The sequence below is a fragment of the Phyllobates terribilis genome, unplaced genomic scaffold (genome assembly GCF_046119375.1).
Source record: "Phyllobates terribilis strain yellow unplaced genomic scaffold, ASM4611937v1 Scaffold_4__5_contigs__length_816908805, whole genome shotgun sequence".
Classification (NCBI taxonomy): Eukaryota; Metazoa; Chordata; class Amphibia; order Anura; family Dendrobatidae; genus Phyllobates; species Phyllobates terribilis.
Window position 1 is genome coordinate 558,183,769 of NW_027362764.1, and position 22,032 is coordinate 558,205,800.

Consider the following 22,032-nt stretch of genomic DNA (forward strand, 5'->3'; position numbering starts at 1 on the left):
ACAAGATGGGGACCTGGATGGGGCACATTGCCACAAGATGGGGACCTGGATGGGGCACATTGCCACAAGATGGGGACCTGGATGGGGCACATTGCCACAGGATGGGGACCTGGATGGGGCACATAGCCCCAAGATGGGGACCTGGATGGGGCACATTAGTACAAGATGGGCACCAGGATGGGGAACGTTGCCACAGGATGGGGACCTGGATGGGGCACATAGCCACAGGATGGGGACCTGGATGGGGCACATTACTACAAGATGTTTTCCATTATTACTATATGATGCTAATTGTAAGACAATATTACTGTATGTGGCCAATTGGGGGAAATAAAATTGTAAAAAAAATAAAAAATAAAATAAAGCATGAAAAATATTGGGCACTAAAAATGCTGTTTTATATGTAAACTAAAGTAAACACAAAAAAGTGCACGTTTATTATCGCCACATCCATAACGACCCAAGCCATAAAAAAATAAACACTGCAAAAATGTTCAAAAGGTGTATACAAAAAAAATGGTATCACTAAAAATGTCACATTGAACAAAGAATGCGGCCCCCCAAATTCAAATTTTTTCCATGTGCGGCCCATATACCCAGCCGAGTTTGAGACCCCTGCTCTAGAGTGTTGTAAGAGACTCATTACCAGTTATCGCAAACGCTTGATTACAGTTGTTGCTGCTAAGGGTGCCCCAACTAGTTATTAGGTTTAGGGGGCAAAACACTTTTCAGGGGCCCTGTAGGTTTTGATTTTTTCCACTTAAATACCTTCATTTAAAAAGTGCATTTTGCGCTAACTTGTGTTTTTAATATTAATTTATGTGATCTGAAACATTTGTGTGTGAAACATGCAAAAGAATAAAGAAATCTGGAAGGGGGCAAACACTTTCACGCCACAGTAAATCTACGTGCCTTGCAATTAAATCAAGCATTCACACCTCATTTATTGCATCACCAATTTATTTATTTTCAAAAGAAAAAAAAAAAAAAAAAAGGATGGAGGAGAGCAGAAAGGGAAAGCATGAGAAAAAGGGAAAAAAATTTTTGTATCATGCACATTAGTAAAACCTCTACAGTACCATTCAGACGCATTAATAAACGGATGTGCAAATTTACACACATCTAATACTTTCAAGATAAACTAAAGTCATTTATATGGTTTAATTTGGCATTATTCACACAATATATAGATGAAAATAGCAAAATCGACATCTCGCATTTTGTCGTCATTTCACTGATCACTATACAGACTACACGTGATATATTCTGCGAACAATCTGATTAGCATACATTCAGGGCCATGTCCTGTTTTCTCTAGCAATGTTCACACCTATAAAACACGCTGCTAAACACTAGCCACATTGTTAATAGAAAAACACTACTAGTTGGATTACATCCAATACTTCAAGATATTCCCAGCATGTATTTAAAGGGGCTGTCCACTACTTCGACAACCCCTTCCCAATCTGAAGGTTTGCCTCAGTGAGAATAAAAACAGTTACTCCCCTCCCATGTCGGCGCTGTTCCAGCAGTGAAGGCACACGCGTTCCTGAGGCTCACGTGCAGTTATTGCGCTTGAGCTCCGTGCTTAATCAGCTCTGGCGTCACTGTCCCTGCCTTCGGAAATTAAAAGGAAGAGAGTGGCCAGCTGCAGGTCTCCACTCTTGATTAAGTATAATCCAAAGGCAGGTACAGTGGCGCCAGCGATGACTGGGCGCAGGGCTCAAGTGTCATAACTGCTTGCGAGCCCTGGGAACGCGAGTGCCGATAGCTGGAATAGGAGGAGAGTATAACAGGTTTACACGGAGACAAAACGTGGAATTTTTTCTATACAAGTGCCTAAGCACTAACAGGTAGGGATTTGCTACCTACTTGTCTGTTGTGCCCGGCGCAGTATTGCCAGCACAGGCCTCTCCTGAGGTCATGTTGACAGCGCAGTGGCTTTCTTTTTCACTCTGTTCTGTTGACAGGGCGGGGCTGACAATATTCTGATTGACAGGCGGGTTCTCGCAGCATAGCTAGAGAAGTCTGCTATTAATCAGTATGATACCAGAACTCAAGCCCAGTCGACAGCAGAAAGAAACCACTACTCTGTCAACATGATGTCAGCAGAGACAGTCAAATCACCATCAGCACCTGTCTGACCACTCTGTTGGCAAAGAATGACACAGCCACAGGTAGGTAGCAAGAAAAAAAAAAAAAAAAAAAAGGCTTAAGCACCAAGCTATTGGCATATATTTTGGCACATGTTTTGATCTTTTTTAGTATTTTTCAAATGCTAGTGGAATGTGTTCCAATCTGGAATACATACAGTTAATGACCCACACTCATAACGGATACTATGAAACTACAATCTTTCTCCCACAATAACTAGTTATGACCAAGAGCCAGCAAGTTCAAAGGTTCGAAATGTGTATTAATCTCCCATGTCTTGTGGACCTTTTGCCTAATCTTTTTATGGAATATACACTTAAAATTGTTGATGGGGGTATCCACCATTAGGACAACCCTTTTTTATTACTCATGCTTTGCCTCGTTAAAATATGAACATTTATTCTCACTTCAGATGCAGTTCCAGGTGTGACAACACCTCATGTAATAGTTGGCTTCAGAGTCCCCGCCTTAGAATAGAAAGTAAGGGCTGTGGCTGCTTTCACTTCAGTTTTATGTTGGATTTATCCGAAGGCAATGGACCGTGACGTCAGTGCTGATTAGGCGAAGGATTTACATGACAACCTCAAGTGGGCTCCGGGAACACTAGTGTCACTGTTGGAATGGCGCAGGATGAGAGTATAGAAGATTATATTTTAATTGGGTCAAACATGAGAAATGAGAAGAGTTTGTTTAAGTAGTGGAAAATGTTTTAACATCTCACAATATGATGAATCGCCTAAGACATAAAGACCCAAATTCTAATAAGATCCATACAATAAGGGCAAGTGCTCATGCAGATGTCCGTGCAAGTCATCAGAGCAATGCTTGGACTGGCCCAAGCATCAAATCCTCAAACATATGAAGCTGTCCTGCTCAGATCAGGAAACCTGAAGCCAGCCCATGTTCTTACAGATATGCATGCACGTATTCAACTTGTAGCTAGACCGGTAACCATTTGGACAAGACCATAAAATCACATAGCATTACTCAGTGTGCCTTATTGTCTACCTACAAAAAAAGGCGAGTAAGCTGTGGAAGGGAGTAGCCTTCAATAGGCCTAGAGTAGGATTGTGGGGGAGCCATTAGCCAACTTGCGAGAGACCTGCCTGCAACAAGTTGCTTTCTAATTTGCAGTTACAGTTCTGATTAAAAAAGGGTTTAATGTTAATGTGAGTGAAGTACTATACTGCAACTGTTCTACTCATCTCGAGCACAGGGTGGCCCCTTATATTTCGTTAAATATAAGATATAAGGGAGCCTCAGATTGGGACATTGGGTGTCCTTGTGAGCAGTTTTGACAAGTACATATTTTGAAAAACCTTTTTTTAAAATTCCCCAAAGAGCCCAACTTTCGAGCAGAAGACCGGCCTGAAATTACTAGTTAGATCCTTGCATGCAGAGCGAGATCCCACATCCTTCTGTGGACCAGTCTCAAAGGGAAAGTGCGAGATCTCACAAGTTATCGCAAAATCTCACGCTTTCACTAAGCGGCCAAGGAAAGTTGTGTGATCCCGCAACCCAGAAGTTTGAGCTAGTCCTTTAGGATCCGTTTACACTTTTCACAATAACATTTAGAAACATGACCAGTCTGAAGCTGCCTGCCCTTTTTTTCCCTCACTTTAAAGACAGCCTCAGACTGATCTTGCTAAATTTTGGCCATTTTGATTCTTATTTAAATGGTAGGACATGTTACCATCTTACTTGAATATCTTACTAGAGGATCCATCCTTACAAGATAGTATTTTCATTAACAATCTTTAATAGGACCGTTCTCATTTTATTAGACTATGCCATTGAGACAAACCGAGGATGGCACTGCTACAATTCAAAAAAGGAAACGCGGCAGCCCATTCAAGTAATTAGTGGTGCGCTGCAGTGCCAAGCACAGCGCTACACGCGAATATGCAATTACATCTAGATAAAAAGCAAAAAAGAGCGCCCGAACACTCTGCAGTTTTTTTGCGGTTTTGTCTTAGTCCTGGGAGCAGTGACACACACACACGCATCTTTTACCATACATGATGCATGAGACACCGATAAATATTGGAGATGAACAGGAGAATCAAAGCAGCTCTACAATCCGAGTGCAACATCTTAGAAAATTCCACAGAGAACCTCCATATACAAGTCTCCAAAAGGCGCAACACAATCAATAAATCAAGTATAAAAGGACTTTATTCAGCCCAAAAAGTGATGTTTCGGTTCCAGAGCCCTTCTCAAAAGACTGCTGTACGAAGTATTGAGCATAAACGTGGACAGATATGAGAGGCATAGATAAACAGCCAGATAGGAGATAGAAACCAAAAGACTACAGCAGCACAATAAGCACACCAATACAAATGCTAATATTGAATGTGTAAAAGTATTGCTGCAATACAGAATATACTAATGTTAGATACAAGATATATGGATAGAGAAAGGAGAATGATCGCTACAAAAATACAAGATGCATAGAAAAAATCCTGTATATCCATACATGTATGCGTAAAAAAACGGCTTTACACATGTGTATAAACATACATTAAGCTAATGTAGCACCTCGAGGGCTCGGTTGCTACAGAGGTATTGAATCTCAACCAGATGTGCGATATCTCACTCAGGTAAGGATGGAGTGTGGATTAGGACCCTGACACCTGCATGCATTACACCACATTTCCAGGGGGCAGGGCGACTGATATGCTCAAAGTAGAGCACGACAGCCCCTGTCCCTGGCTGGAGTGGGGGGGAGGGAAAGCCAAGGAAGGGGGAACCCTGTAGTGCAGGAGCAGGGAGGAAGCAGTTCCTGGGTGCACCTAGAGGGAGGTATAAAAGGTGGGCACCATCTTAGTTCAGTGTTCAGTTTAGTCTGAGAGAAGAAGTGACAGAGCAGGGCCTCTGTGGAGCTCTGCTCCGGAGGCGGGCCTAGCCTGTGAGGCCCAGCCAGCACTGAGAGAGCAAATAACAGTGGTTAGTTCAGACAGAAAGAAGAGGGAGCAGGGGCTGGGAGCAGAGGCTCTGCTCCGCAGGCAGGCCTAAGAGAGAGGCCTGAGCCTGAAGGAAGGAGAAGGAAGGAAGAGGAGCGGAGGAGGCTCCAGGAACAAGGAAAGAAAGGACCCCAGGGGTGTGGACCGGCGAGTCGCCACCGCACACACGAATCTACCTGCGTAGAAGGGTCAGGCCAAAGGGGGAGACCGGTCCCCGAAACTAGTGGAGGCGGGGAACTACCCTCCGCTAGAAACCGGAGGCTGTGACATTTCATGTGGCGCAGCCCCTCGCTACACCCACTAGGAAGGCACAATATAGGGTTAGGGAGACTGGCGCCAAGTTTACCAAGAGAAGGCCCTAGGCAGCCGGACAGAAGCGAGGTCACTGGCTGGGTATGACAGGCCAGAGAAAGGACACACAAAGGGGGTCCTGTGAAACACTCCAGAGATACCTGGGAGTCGGCTGAGCCCCTCACCTGGTGAGCACAGTACGACGTGGGCAGCAGTTACCTGCAGAAGTGGTCTGGATAATAAGAACGGTGAGTAAAGACTCTGGACTGCATCACTGACTGTCATCACTGTTACTCCTGCACCATCACCCCCATCCTCCGCATACACTGCCCTGAGGCTATACTCCTCCCGTGGAGAGTTATGCTACGCTCTGCTGCACCCACAACACCGCCTCAGCGGTCTGCCCTGCAGCGGCGGTTCACTGACCGCAATCCACGGGTGGCGTAATCGGACATTTAATATAAAAACCACATAAATGGACTGCCATTTGAGTTGACCACCCTGAGCCACGGGACCGGGTCCCCGCCACATGAGGACTACAACTCCCAGCATCCGCAACAGGTCCGGTTCCAGGTATCCCCACACACGCGCGGCCCAGGGGGCGCGTCACTATGAAGATGAATAAATAGAAGGCACATATCTAGATAGATTTGCATACATCACGCTCATAGCTATGACATACACAGATAAACGAGCTAAAAAGATGAGAAAGTTATACTAAAAACATAAAAATATTGAATATTGTTCTAACATCATTAAGCTACACTTACTCCCCACATTTACTACAAGCTGCATGAATACTGTCTAATGCAGCAATTATTACCAGAAAGGAAATCACATCATGCAAAATGATATCAGGAGCCGAGCAATGGATTTTTTCCCCCATCTGGGATAATTCACGCAGCATGCAGCCTCTCCTCCCACACAGTCACATTTTATAAATAGAAGAACGCTATTTTCATCTGACAGCCTCAGAAGGGGGAAAAAAAATACATTACCGTGTTTGAAAAAAGGGAATATGTATTCTCCAGTGCAAAATAACCAACCATACAAACACCGCGATCTGGAATCATTAACTCTACATGGCGTCTATTCAGAATTCAGATACTTTCCAGGTACAGAATAATGTGGGCAGACTATTCAGAGGAGACCATTTCATAGAAATGGTTTTTATTTTGCCTTTAATGTAAAATGGAAAGCTACATGAGCTATAAAAAGGCAGATAATTCAGTCGGCACATGAATCCCATCACCCCCGCATATAAAACTCCTCATCTGCATGTCCAACTATGTAGCCAGCAAAATGTCTTCTAATGATAGGTCCTCAAGTCCATGGAGAAAAAAAAAAACTAGAGAAAGTAGAAATGTTAGGAAAACAGCATCCAATGCTGTAAAATAAAAATCAAATGCTCACCTTTCCTCCAGCGATCCAGTGCAGTCCCTTCTACAGCCCTCCCTACCTACAGTTACATGTATGTGACCACTGCAGCCAATCAGTGGCTGTATCGGTCACCTGAGTAATACTGGAAGCATGGCTCCCATGGCAGACTTGATACCAGCAGTATGGCACAAGACCACTCAAGCCACTGAATAACCCTACTGCTCATCCTAAAAAGTCACACGGTATAAGCCTTAAGTACACAAGTATATAAGGGCCCTGGGCCTTACTGGACATCTATATGCTAGCGATTTCATAAAGAGTCATACAAGGTTGTTTCTACAGAACTCAAAAGAAGAAAATATGGTTTTCTATAAAACACCATATGGTGGCACACCATGCGCAAGACTTCATTTTACAAGTCAGCAGGAGCCTTCTACACAGCTATGCCATACTCAGACCCAATACTGGGGTGTGAACTTAGGGATTACAGAATTTTCAACACATGGCCCCTTATACAAAGGTTATGGAGGTAGCAGTCATACATGGGCACTGGAGTCTACAGGTGTCCAAAGGCTCCTCTACCACCTAAAAATTGTGAACATGGTAGCTGGGTCTAAGATTTTATAAAGGGCCTAAAAACCCAGGTGCCCAGTTGCATTACACTGCTAAAATGTGAGTGGAGCTTTAGTCATCATTAAGACATTGGAAAAAACAATGGATATGAGCTTTTTCTTTTTTTAAACTATGTTAATATGAAAGGAATGAAAAACGTTCTAAATGAAATTCTGCATCTTACAGATTTAAATTTTCACTAGTCACAGAAGTGGTGGGAAATGTTATTTTAGCCTTTGTGTAACTGACAGTAGTTCAGCCATAGCATCTGGAAGCGCAGACAACATGTTATCTGCCGCATAAATTAGCAGCCCATTTCAATAAGGAGAACTGTTTTCCAAGAGTTCATCAGCACCTGCTAAATTAATTAAATCCTACATGGAGTTCTCCAACCTCAACCTCCCCGCACAGCACAGAGCACCAGCAATCTATGTGCTGTCAGGTCAGCGAGCTACAGCCTGCAGTCCTGTCAGCGCATCATCCAGCCGGGAGAGTAGAACGCTCAGGGTCTCCAATACAGAGAAAAACTGACCACCACTGAGGAACAAAACAGCTTAAAGGGGAGATCAAACCAAAATAATGATCTGATTCTAATTACACAACAATCCCAAAATAAAGAGGCTTGAGCTATCGCAGACTCAGACTGAAAAGGCTTTATAGTGGGCAGAGTTTGTTACTGTTTAAAATGTGGAGACTGTTACTGGAAATTTGGCAAAGTGGTTATCAAGTTTTGGAAGAAAAAAAAAAATCTTATAAAAAGGAGCTTATAAAAGGAGTACTCTGGAAAAAGACATTAACCCCAATTAAAAAAAAAAATCCTGTACTGTAATCCAAGAGCCAGTGGTCGAACATGCCACACTCCATTAACATCTACTGGGCAGTTAAGCAAGCTTGGCGGTTTTACCGCCCATAGACTTAATGGCGTGTACTGCACACTTATTTTTTCTCTCATCAGTTCGCCACATCTTCCATGAACTTGCAAACGCTGCAGTTGGTCTTGGACTAAACTAGGAAAGCCTTTCTCCAGGATTGAGGTCTTACATTTGGTAACCCCATTTATCTGACAGATGCCTATACATATGCTCGAAATGACTGGTTTAAAAGGGGTTATCCGGGACTTTGTTTTTCTGTCCGATGGGGTAAAGACCTTACAGGTGGTAGTTGCCGACTACCTGACTGTTCTTTTCTGCAACATATCTCAAAGCTCAGGCAGCGACTCTAGCTTTGACCTCATGTCAGAGCACTGACATCCAGCTCCCGCAGCTTCACAGCATGACCTCATCAGTGACAGCCTGTCAACACCACAGAGCTGAAGAAAAAGTGCTGCTCTGTTGACGTAACATCACCTGAAGAATCGCCTGTTCAGGCTCAGATTGGTTATAGACCGCCACTACAGATTGTCACATAGCAGAACAGGCCCAAAGTTAGCAACTACCTACCGCTTAGTTCTTAGTTTGTTTGTTTTTTTTCTTGCAAAGCGGCTAAGACCAGGATAACCCCTTTACGTGCAATCCAGAAGCCCAAGATCGATCTCACACACACACACTTCACTCATACATTGATGCCCTATCACTCCGTAGGATAGGGCATCAATGTATGATCGGCTGGGGTCCCGCACCCGGCACCCCTGCCGATCAGCGGAAGTGCTTACCTGCAGTGGCTTTGCTGTCAAGTTGCAGTGGCTGGTGCTTGTTACTGCACATCCGCCTCTTATTTAATTCAATGGGAGAGGATGTGCAGTACCCCGCGGCAGCCACTACAGATGGAAGTCCAAGCACCATAGGTAAGCACCATCTACGGAAAGGGCATCAATGTGAAAGTAGTGGACTTCTTAAAATCTGAGACTGTGCTGCATTCCATAAAGGGGTATATAACCCCATGACTGCCTCCCCCCCCTCTGTCTACCCACCAAAAACCTTTTGAAACTCTGCCACGCTCTATGTACATCCTGCCGGTCCGGTTGGAGTTTATCCCTCCTCCCAACTTCTGATCGCTGTCTTCCTGCTTTGACGTGGGTGACTCCTTCTGAGTCATCCACATCGCTGGTGTAGAGAAATCATGCCCATTTTGCTCTGATCTACTGTGGGCAGAGCCTAAAATAGAATTAGTCCTTACCGGTAATTCGGTTTCTAGAAGCCTTCCACGACAGCATTGGAGGATGTGGTCTACGCCCTACTGGGGGACAGGAACATAGAGAGTTTAAAAGCCCCTCCCCATCGTCAATCCCCAGCGTTTACCAAGATCAGCTGGAAAATGGTTACCTGACAGTTATATGGAATCCATAAGGAGTGAAATTCGTGCTGTTGTGGAAGGTTTCTAGAAACCGAATTACCAGTAAGGACTAATTATATTTTCTCAATATGCCTTCCACGACAGCATTGGAGGAATACCAACGATATTTTATTAGGGAGGGACAATAGCTTGTAGGACTTTCCTACCAAAGGCTAAATCTCTAGCGGATAAGTCTAATCTATAATGTTTAGAAAACGTATGAAGGGAAGACCATGTAGCTGCCCTGTAAATCTGCTCAGTAGAAGCGCCCGCTCTTTCGGCCCATGAAGTTGATGTGGATCTGGTAGAATGAGCCTTTAAGGCAAATCGGTGGATTCATCTGTTGGTTGTTCTAGGCTTCCCCAATTGCCTTTTTGATCCAGTTTGCTATAGTGGATTTAGCTGCCTTCCTTCCTCTGTTCTGCCCTGAGTGCTGTATAAATAGTATCCCATCCAATCTCCAAGACTCAGTTTGTTGAAGATAATAAGACAGCTCTGCAGGCATCTAGGAGGTGGAATTCTGCTTCCTTTGAATTGGAAGGTTTCTGGCAGAAGGAGGGAAGGATGATTTCCTGGGAACGATTGAAAACCGTAACTACCTTTGGGAGAAAGGAAGGGTCCAGGAGAAGTGTAATTCTATCTTCGGTCACGTTCATGTAAGGTTCTCGGATAGAAAGGGCCTGTACTTTTCCTACTCTCCGTGCTGAAGTGATGGCTACTAAGAAGGCAGTCTTACGAGAGAGTCTGTATTGTGCTAGAGGATAGAGGCTTAAAGGGAGAGTGGGTTAAACCCTTGAGTACCACATTTAGATCCCAGGATGAGACCCGAGACTTAATTCTTGGGTGAAGTCTGAGTGCTGAAGTTATGAATCTCTTGACCCACCTATGAGGCGCCAAATCTTGGTCAAATATGGAACTTGGGGCTGAAATCTGCACCTTAAGAGTGCTGGGTTTGAGACCCAACTCCAATCCACTCTGTAGAAAATCAAGGATCCGAGCAATGTTGGGATGTGAGGCATCAGGAATATCCGAGGCGTACCAGGATAGGAATTTTTTCCATATTTTGCCGTATATAGCATTGGTTACTGGTTTCCTACTTTGTTGAAGAGTTCTTATAACTTCTTCCGAGAGACCTTTGGATCTTAAGATCTCGGCTTCAGTAACCAGGCTGCCAGGTTTAGCCACTGTGGATTGGGATGGAACAGGGGGCCTTGAGAGAGAAGGTTGTTGACCTGTGGTAGTCCCACCGGACCCTCTAGGCAGAGTTCTGTGATGGCCCCGAACCAAGGCCTTTTGGGCCACCAGAATTGTTGCCACTCTCTCTAACCTGACTTTCTGGAAGGTTCTTGCTATTAGCAGTATTGGAGGAAACGCATAGACCAGCTTGAAATGCCAGGGATAGGCTAGTGCGTCCAAATTCATGGCATTGTCTCGCCTGTCCAATGAAAAGAAGGGGGGAAGTTTTGCATTCAACCGACTGGCAAAGATCTACCTCGGGGAGACCCCATTTTACTACCAGCGACTGGAAAATCTGAGGATTCGGGCTCCATTCTCCTGGCTGGCTATCTTTCCTGCTTAGAAAATCTGCTTGAACGTTGTTTGAGCCTTTCAGGTGGATTGCTGTAAGTGATAGGAGATGTTCTACCCAAAAAAATATTCGGCCTGCAATCTGTTTTAGGCTGTGTACCTTTGTACCTCCTTGATGACGAAGGAAGGCAACTGTAGTCATGTTGTCCGAGAGAATCATGATGCGAGAACCCTGGATTAGGTCGACTTCCGCTATGAGTGTTTTTTCTACCGCCATTAGCTCCCTGAAGTTGGAAGATCTGGCACTGATCTCAGGACTCCATCTGTCTTGAAAGGGAAACTGGGCCACCATAGCTCCCCAGCCTCATAAACTGGTGTCAGTAGTCACTGTAATTAGAGGGTCCTGGTTCCAAGAAATCCCCCTCTGAAGATTTCGGGAGCTTCGCCACCAAGAAAGAGAAGCTTTTACCTGACCGGGGTTCCTGAACCGTTTGTTTAGTGAGTCCCTTTGTTCCAGGATCTTAGGCTATGATCCTGGAGGGGCCTTGAGTGGGCCTGGGCCCACGACACCGACTGGATACAAGCTGTCATAGACCCCAATACAGACATTGTCGCTCTCAACGTTGGATTCTCTTGGTGTCTGAAATGTGAGATTTTGATCTGAGAGCGGTCTGATGCTCCAATGGTAGAAAGAACATCTGTTTGTTGGAGTCCAGTAAGACACCAAGGAATTTCCTCCTTGATGAAGGGAGGAGTTCGACTTTTTTAGGTTTGGAACCCAACCTAATGACCGAAGGGTTTTTAAGGTTATAGAGACGTGAAGATTGAGAGTCTCCACTGAAGGAGCAACAATCAACATGTCGTCCAAGTATGGAATTATGCAGACGCCCTGTTTCTGGATGAGTGCAATGACTTCCGCCATAATCTTCGTAAACACCCGGGGTGCTGAAGAGATGCCGAAGGGCAGTACATTGTACTGGTAGTGTTCTGTTATGTTGTCCCTCAAGATTGCAAAGCGCAGGAACTTCCTGTAGGATGGATGAATCGGCACATGGTAGTATGCATCTTTTAAATCTATGGTCGCCATGACGAAGTCTTTCCCTATTAGTCTATAAAATCAACTATTCCCCTATCTTGAATCGTCTGTATTTGATGTGATGGTTTAGGGACTTCAGGTTGATGATGTGTGGGGTCTCTGATGGTTTCCATATTAGGAATATTTTTGAGTAGTGACCCGTCCCCTCCCGGCCAGGGGGAACCAGAGACACCACTCCAGAATTCAAAAGGTTTTTTAGGGCGACCGATAGGAGTTCCTGAGCCCTCCGAGAAGGAAGGGACGTGACCCTCAGGATCTGAGGGGGGGGGGGGGGGTGACTTGAATTCCAATGGAAGACCCTCCTCGATGGTACTGAGGAGGATCCACTGGCAGGAATATATTGTCCACCACTGGGGAAAGAAATTCGAGAGACGCCCCCCTACACGGACCAAGTCATTGCCTGTCCAGCTGCTGGTGTTGTTGCTGGGGTACAAGGATGTTGCGGCCCTTGCCGCCTTTAGGATAGCTCCAGCACCCAGATTTTCCTTTTCCTCTATATTGTAAGGGGTGACTTTGGGAAGGCCGAAAGGAACGTTTCTTAGCCCGTTTCTGTTCGGGAAGGGTTTTCTTCCTGTCCGATGCCTTTTCCAGGATTTCATCCAGGGCTGGGCCAAATACATATTTTCCTTGGAATGGAATGTAACAGAGCTTAACTTTAGAGGCGACGTCCCCACTCCATGTTTTGAGCCACAGTGCACAGCGAGCAGTATTGGACAGTAGAGCTGCTCTGGCAGCGATCCGGACTGACTCAGCCGAGGTGTCCGCTAAGAAACCTGTGGCTTTTTGAAGGAGAGGGATGGGGTCAAGCAGGTCTGCCCTGGACGTGCTCTGAGACAGATGTTCCTCCAGTTGGGTCAGCCATTTCAAGAGGGATCTGGCCACACAAGTCGAGGAAATATTAACTTTGAGAGAGGCAGAAGAGGTTTCCCATGATTTTTTAAGGAGGCTTTCCATTTTGCGGTCCAAAAGGATCCTTTAATTGGGACGAGTCCTCAAAGGGAAGGGAGGTTTTCCTCACTACCCTAGCCACCTGGATGTCCACCTTAGGGACTTCCCACTCAAATCCTTCACCCTCTAGCAGAAACCTATGTTTTAATTCCAAAGGGGTGGTGAGACTGTTTTCCAGGGATTCCCATTCCTGTCGGATGAGATCTCTAAATACCTCATGGACTGGAAAACCAGTCTGCTTTTTTGATTTAAGCTCCCTAAACATCTCGTCCTGAACAAGACAGGGAACCTCCACTTCCTCCAGCCCCATAGTGCCTCTAACTGCTTCCAGTAGTTCCTCTAAGTTGTCCGAGGAAAAATAATAGCTGCCGGATGACTTTTTTGGCAGGCCCTGTGGATGCCAATTCCTCAAAATCATCAGAGGCTGAGCTACTAGCATCAATAGAGACCACATCTGAATCTAAGTCTTGAATTTTCCTCTTGGGGGGGGGGGGGGGATGGTTGGGAGGGCCTGGAGGAGGAATAGACAGGCAGGGCAGCAAAAGAAGCTTGGACCTCCTGTCTAACTACCTGGACGTGCTGTTTAACGAGTGATCTGAGCTCCTCGATCAATGAGGGGTTTTCTTCTCTAATTATTTTATCCGTACAGGGCTGACAACTTCTTATAGGATGAGGACAGTTTTTTTTGTACAGATGCCACATCTACGGGGCTGGTCTTTATCCTTCTTAGAAGCGGGGGCCTTGTCTTCCTAAGAAAGGGGAAGAGATGGGAACCCATGTAACTAGAAGGAAGGGAGATCTAAAAGAGGAGGCAGAGATAACCCCATAGTGACCACCCAAGTACTACTCACTGTAGCAGAGGGCATGCTTGGCTCTGCAGATGTAGGGGTACTGGACCGGTCACCTCCCATGGTGGGAATAGCCTTACCTTTTGGTGTCTTCAGGCGGGTTTTAAATAAAAAACAGTGTCTCCCAGGAAGGGACCTCAGTCCCCTCCCCTTTTCCGGTCACTTAAGGGCCAATCCAGGGTTGGTATGGGCCTTGACGGTCCTGGATCAAACATTCAGCGTCCCACGTGGAACGCCCTGACCGGAGCGATGGGACCGCAGTGGCGTCACTCGGCGCGCGCCCCCAAACCGCCCTTCGGATCACGAGCGCCCCACCACACATCTCAGCGTGGAACGCTCAGTTCCTGTCCCCCAATAGGGCGTGGACAACATACTCCAATGCTGTCGTGGAAGGCATATTGAGAAAACAAAATCAGCATGTGACCGCAGTAGGGCAGAGCAAAGTGCGCAGGAGTGAGGCAGCGATCTCGCTGCACAGGTGCGAGATTTCACCCGGCTGTGTGGATGACCCCTGAGGAGTAGTTCAAGTCAATCAGAGCAGGAGGACAGTGATCAGAAGCCAGGAGGAGGGATAGGTACCTCAGCAAGGATACCTAACGGACTGGACCGGCAGGATTTGCCTAGAGCAGGGGAGAGTTTCAGAAGGATTTTGGGGGTTACACAGGGGATTATATAGCCCTTTATGGAATGCAGCACAGGTGTTGATTAAGGAGATAGTCTTTGTTCAGACATGAAAAAACTGGTGAGGTTCCCTTTAAAGATATGTTTACTTACATAGCTTGTCGTGTACCCATTTTGAGTTACAGGCTGTATTATAGGTTAGAGCTGCATTCACAATTCTGCTGTCACATGAAACTATCAACAGCCTGAAAATCAACGAGGCAGTACTATGATGCTAATTATATCTACATTGGATGAGTTTATAGAGCCTGTGTTGGGTCTGTACTCCCCAGAATGCAATTGATAAGACCAAGCTGTGTCCAGGTATTGAGCCAGCATGGAAGGCTTAAGCGATTTCATTATGTCAGTAGACTTGTGAAAGCTGCCCGTGGCTATATTACAGGCTGTAATGGCCACTGATGAACGAGCATCCATTAGGAGGTTTGCTCACAGATCAGCATAGACATGCCAGCAAACCTACAAAACGCTTGTTTGTCAGGTGATCGGGCCTTCATTAAAACCACTGTTCACACAGGACAGTGTGCTGCTGCTAATATTCTATTCTCACAATCATGATAGTTCTGGTTGGCCTGCCTAAATGGATCAGTAAACGATCAACTTGCATGTAACAGATTGGCAAAACGGCCACAGCTAGTTTAAATAGGATCCAATTACATTGCATTACATTTTAGAGATGCTGATATATGGTGGTACGGTAGATTGCTAGATCAAGTTATACTACTGAAATGTAGAGTCACTTACATTGCATTTATAGTCACAGCACTATTTCACCTTATGCAATTCTACTTGCGAAAAACACATAGAAAAACCGTGTAAGACAGCCCAAGATAAATTAATGCAAACTATGAAACTAGGCTCTCTTGTTCGAACCATGTGAAATTATAGGTGATGTAGTCTGTTTATCAAAATAACTACATTTCATACCCGATTTAAAAGGAAAATCACTATTTTTATTGATCATCCAAAGACTTTAATTCATTAACTTGTGCCTCACGAATGGTTTATGTATAAGAATATCATTAAATATAAAAATAGAGAAAACAAAATTTAGGAGCAGGAAATTGGATTACACATTATGGTGAAGGTTTTCCAACAAATATAAATATTATTGGCTTCTTTATACTATGCTGTTCACAGATTGGGCCACATGCACAACATGACTGCTTCCCTTCAAAGCGGAATAGTCACCAGGTTTTACAATACAAACCTATTATCTATTAGTCCTAATGAGGCTGATGCAGGGTCAGACATATCTTTGGACAACTTGTGCAGCCACACAGGTGGCCAAGAGGTAAGGGGCCGTTTCAATCTTCAAAACAGGTGGAATTGTGTTTTTTGATCAGCTATTAGACTGCAAATGGCCCATTTACTGCTTTTGCACAGGGGTCCTCTGTCTTTGTCCGCCACTGAGTTGATGTACTTTAATCTCAGAATTGTACATCCATTGTGTCATGAAATTTTAAATTGAGCATTTTAGTTAAGCTAAATAGTAAGCTCTTGATGGAGGTTGTCCACTACAATGTGTAGTGGGACGATCGATTTATACCTTTGACATAAGGCTTTCTTCAAATACCTTGCATTTCCAAATGTGCTTGTGAGCGGCACCATCGCTGTCCAATCATCCCCATCACGTGACTGCCGGCTGCAGCGGCCTCTGATGTCCGGTGAGGTCACGGCATCACAGAGACGGGACCCAGTCTCCTTGAGTGACGGGGCTGTGGGCAGAGTTTCACCGCGCATCACAGCCCAGTAGCGCTCTGTTAATGAAAGCAGTGCAGGAGAGAGGGCGCGATGCACTAAAACTCTCCACCTGACTCCTCAGTGTCCCTCCTCCATGCTACAGCCCAACTCATACTGCACAGTACAAGCTGCAGCTGTCAGCCAAGTTGACAGTCTTTAAAGTACATCCTGTCTCTTATAACCAAGGTATACAGCGATTTTGGTGCAAACGATGTCTGAACTGTTTTATAGTAACTTTATGGTGCCGATTAAGAATATGACTTTGGTTTTGCCAGATTGGCTCTAGTTTGAGATATTTAATAACTACAATAAAATTCTGGCTTCAAAAAGGTCGCTTTTATAGCATTGTAAGCCTACTAGTCAATGAGCGAGCGTGCTCGTTTCACCCTTTCACCGAGCATGCTCTGGTGCTTGCCAAGCATCTTCGGTGTGCTTGTATATTATGTTAGAGTCCCTGCGGCGGAATGACTTACAGATTTAAGACAGGGAATCCTCACGTGTACAGGCTAACAAGCAAGCAATCCCAGCATGTGTTCAGGCTAACAGCTTTAAGTCATGCAGATGCAGGGACTCTAACAAAATATATGAGCACGCCGAAGATGCATGCTCTGGTGTTTGCCAAGCTCGGTGAAATGAGCACGCTCGCTCATCACTAAAGACTACAAAATTGAAATACAAAAATAATGGGATATTTCATTACCCAAGATACTTAAAGATTCAAAAGACAGATCAAAAGCTATTGCATTTGTTATTCACATTGGGTGAATACATTATTTTCCTGGATGAAATCTCAAACGAGAACCAATTCAGCAAAAGTAATAGGAGATTTTAATTCAGCACCCTTAAAATACCCCAAATCCATTCAAAAACCTTGGCACCTGAACATTTTTTTTTGTAGACCTGTGTTCTATAATAATGCATGCAGTTTTGTATTGTGAGAAATCACAGGGCACATACACAGGCAATCTACAGAAACCCAAATCTAAGAAAAACAATCCTTCCCATTGAGTCAGGATAGTTTTCTACGGTGGTATGTAGATGTCACTTTCATCCCACCAATATCAGTTTCTATCTTTATTGATGTAATAAATGTCATTGTATATATCTGGAAACAGGATGCACTGCTTACATTTTGTAATACCAGGTAACAACGTAATCTTACAGGGTAGATTTCTTGAGAAGATGCGCCATCTGGCCAGCCTGTCATGTTATTGTAGATGTAAACCTGACAACATAGTGTACCACCAGCTGTGTCATGCACCGCATATAATAATGAATGCAGGTTTTATTATCAGTCCTGCTGCTAACATAATAAGAACCTGTCACGCAGGTATTGGGATGTAAAGGCAATATGAATAATGTCACTGATCCTTCCGCTTGTTCAGTCTTCTAGGCCAGCTGGTGTACAACCAGAGAGCCAATGCATGCGTCTGTGGCTGACAAATGGCACTGACAGGCACACTTTATATTACATCTTTTAAAACAGAGCTTACAAGATCAAGAGGATGTCCAACAGGAGAGGTTGGTAAAACAAAGCATGTATAGTCAAGACAGGAAGTGAGGATGTCCCATTCTTTGTTCAGCTGAAGCCTGAGATCAGCAGCAGCCGTCAAGAGCCAGCAGAGATGCATCCTACACATATATACAGAGTAGGGAGATAGGTTCAGTGTAATATAATTACTGCTCATCAACCATGCAGTGATGCATTAAGTTTTTAAAGGATTTAAACTAACAAAATTAAAATGGAGATTTGTTTAAGTTATAGATTCAAATATTGTGGAACATGAAAAATAAAAAAAAAAACACATGGCTTTTACTTTGAGTTGATTTTTTTTTTTTTTTTTAAACAAACTGTCACACTATCACTTCCTAATTGAGTCAGTAAGATTCTCTACACTAACTATGTTCTGCAAAAGTGGAAATTTTTACCACTTACAACCTGTCAGCCACATCATTTAAACTTTTTGCACTGATGAGAGGAAAGCACCCTGAAACACATTTGTCAATATTGACATTTAAGCTCATTACTTACAAAAAGGTGGCACAAGTTCCTGCTTGCTTCAAGGCCATTTGCATATTTAACTCTTGCTCACGCTTATTGGCTTGTGTAACTATAGCAGTCCAGCCAACCGGCCTGCGGTCCAGCCAACCGCACAGACAAATAGACAGTCCAACCTGTTGTAGAAAGATTGAATATGTGGCACTCACCCATGTAAAAACTTCAGCAAACTTTTTCCCAAGTTGGTAAAACAGCAGCATGGTTAACGTGCTATCGCACAGTTTCACCAGCTTTGAATATGCAGAACTTGCCCATGTAAAAATTTCAGCAAACTTCATTCTATCTTTCTGCAATATATTGAGAAATCTAGGAACCATGTGCTTTCAGACCGCATATTTGATTCAGTCTATCCCTGCAGACAAGGAACTGCCTACTTCGTACACACAAGAATATATTTTTCCATGGGTTCTTGTAACAGCTCATAGCAGCCAACTGTGTCCAATTAGGAAAATGACTAATATCCCAGTTCCAATTGCCGTCATCTGTTTGGTATAAGTTCTCCTGCTCTGTAGTCAGAATATAATTCTCTTCTGATTCTGTTTCTCTCATCATTATAAAACTGAGGGACCCGGTTGAGATTTTCTTTGGCAGTCATCTCTAGTAAATAGATTACAGGGGAAATAAGGATGTATTTTTTAATGTTACGCTAAACCAAATATAAATTTTGCTTATTAGAAACATAATGGGTTCTCTTCAGAAACTGCACAGTATAAAGTCCAATCAACCCTTCACAGAGGAGAATTGCTGAATATATAGTACCACTTTCCAAAACAAAAAGCGACTGTTATAAGAGCAGAAAACTGTATAGTAATTTCAGAAAGCCGCACATTCAACCTGAATTCTGTACATTGGCAGTAAAGATAACCCTTCCGTGCCTTTGAAAAATAAACGTGTCATGATACTTTGCAATATACATCACAGACAGTAGACATCTCCTGGCAGTCTGTTAAGGGTTTTACAAGCAAATTGTAATATTCTATTGTATTTGTATTATAAAATATTGTGTCCTTAACCAAATTCAAGCATAGCTAAAAAGGTATAACATGTGTATATTATTGGGACCGAGTACCAAGATCAGCTTTTAGCGCTCCTATTGTTGCTCATTAACACAGGTGCATTATTTGGTGTAAGGTCTGTATCAGACCAGTATTTCTATACTCTGGGAAGGATCAGAATGGTGTGGTGTTATTGATGGCATTCTGATCATTTGTTAATAACATTCACCTGTTGAGTTTGTATCTTCATTTATGTGCTGATGTAACCTACATACCTGCTCATAGATTATTATAATTAGTCCACTGAAAATTAATATCGAAGGAGAAACTCAATAGAACTGGTAAACTCTTTGCCGGGTTAACTATTAATTTCATAAATAAATAGTACAGAAAATATATTGCAAAGCTTATTTTTAATTAGAAACCTGCTTTCTCCTCCTGGACTGATCTGTCATTCAAAACTCTCAACTCCCGAGAAAAATCTGTATTTAGTGAAGACAAAACTTCCATTACTGAGCTAGGAGATGGTGGTTGATACAAATAGGATTCTATGTAGATGGGAGAGGAGAGGAGGATCTCTGCCACTAGCTCCACCATCCTCACTTAACATAGGAGATGACAGTAGCCAAGACAAGTCTGAGGAATGTTATATAAAAAGAAAAAAAAAAAAAAAAAAAGGCTTCACTAAAAACACAGATTGCTCCAGTAAGAAAACTATAAAGACGCTATTTTTTAGACTATAAGGCGCAGTTTTTTTCCTCCAAACTTGAGGAAACTAGGGGGGTGCATCTTATAGTCAGAATGTAGCTTATGGGGTTGGGGGGCTGTGGCAGAGCAGGGTTGCCTCTGTAGGAAGTGGGGCAATGCTGCGCGCTAGGAGGTGGGGGTTGCCTCGGCGGTGCGAGGCAGGAGCAGAGTCCCCGCTGCGCACATTGACCTTGTGGTGGACTGCAGGATAAATTGTGCCGGTTGTCAGTGCATGGGCAGATCCTGACAACAGGTTAAACATTTTTTCCTATTTTCCTCCTCTAAACCTGGGGTGCGTCTTATGGTCCAAAAAATAAAATTAGTACATAAGAGTTGCTGTATGAAATTAAAAACAAAAAGGTTACTTTAGATGCCGTTTAACCTTGAAATTTCCACATTTTGGGGTGAGTTTGTTATGGTAATCTTTATATTTTTTATAGTGGTTTTATTATCTGACAGTTTACATTAGACAAGTTTGCCCCCCCACCCCCCAAGTGCTTCTATCTGGTCAGCTTGGTGATTATTTTACATACTTGGCCAAAATGTTCACCCATCCCTTCTTGGTTGCAATTTACAGCTTGGAAATGAGCAATGATCCAAAAATCAGTTTGTTATCAAATTTTTCACATTGATATTTTCCAATTTTTTTTTTTTTTTTCTCGGCTTAAAGCGTTTTTCCCTCCTTTCAAAGTATTTCTACATGTGTCTAGAATATTACACAGCACTTTCGAATATACTTTTGTCATGGGTGTAGCAGTTCTGGCTTTATGAATGAAGGCATTTCCTGTGTTGGCAGCTCACCAGCTATATGTGAGGGTCCGGCTGACTTATTTGTTAAAAAGTGAGCCAGCCATTTTTTTTTGTCATGGCTGACTCATAAGCAGAGAAGGGGTCTGGCTTAGCAATTGAGATGAGCAGTCAGCCTCCATCATTCAGCACTGACAACATGCCAAAACGGGAAATCCTATCCTATTTCAAGTGCAAGAAAGAAGTAGAGTTGAATAACTACAGACTGAGGCAAATAAATAAGCGGCATCTTTGAAGATCAAAGTGTATTAGTAGGTTCTAAGTTTGCTCACACTAGTTTTTTTTTTTTTTTACACATCGGTCCCATTCTCATCCAGAAGAGTTGGACCAGTGGAATCCATATTTACATTTTGTCATGCGAGTGCAATACAAGCGTGCATTTTTTTTTCGTCTCGGCATGCGATCCGTGTGACATGCATACGCAATCCGTATGCAATGCGTTTTTATCAATTACATACTACATAGTACTCCATGTAAAAAAAACTTAAAAGCGAGTTGACAAAAATAAAGCAATCATAAAGATAGAAGCATATTAGATACACAATAGATATCCTGCAGATATAATTTCACAACCCCCTTACACATTTTAAAATTGCACCCTTTAGTGCCTTTCATGTAATTTATTCTGCTTTTTAAGCTTTAACCCAATTAACCCCTTGACCACCTTGTGACTTTCCCATTTTGCGAGTTTTTTGCTCCCCTTCTTCCCAGCGCCATTAAGTTTTTTTATTTTTCAGTCAATATAACTGTATGAGGGCTTTTTTTGTGGGACAAGTTGTACTTTTGAATGATACCATTGATTTTACCATATAGTTTACTGGAAAATGGGAAAAAAAATTGTAAGTACATGTTTTAAAATTTTGAATGGGGCAATGGGAGGAGATTTAGACTCGTGTTTTTTTTTTATTTTAAT

The 22,032-nt window shown here is 43.4% G+C and overlaps 1 protein-coding gene across 3 annotated transcripts in view; it reads right to left on the reverse strand.

The window, feature by feature from the left end:
- Positions 1-22,032, reverse strand: part of LDLRAD4 (low density lipoprotein receptor class A domain containing 4) — a 308,015-nt gene that overhangs the window by 168,061 nt on the left and 117,922 nt on the right. The window lies entirely within an intron of this gene.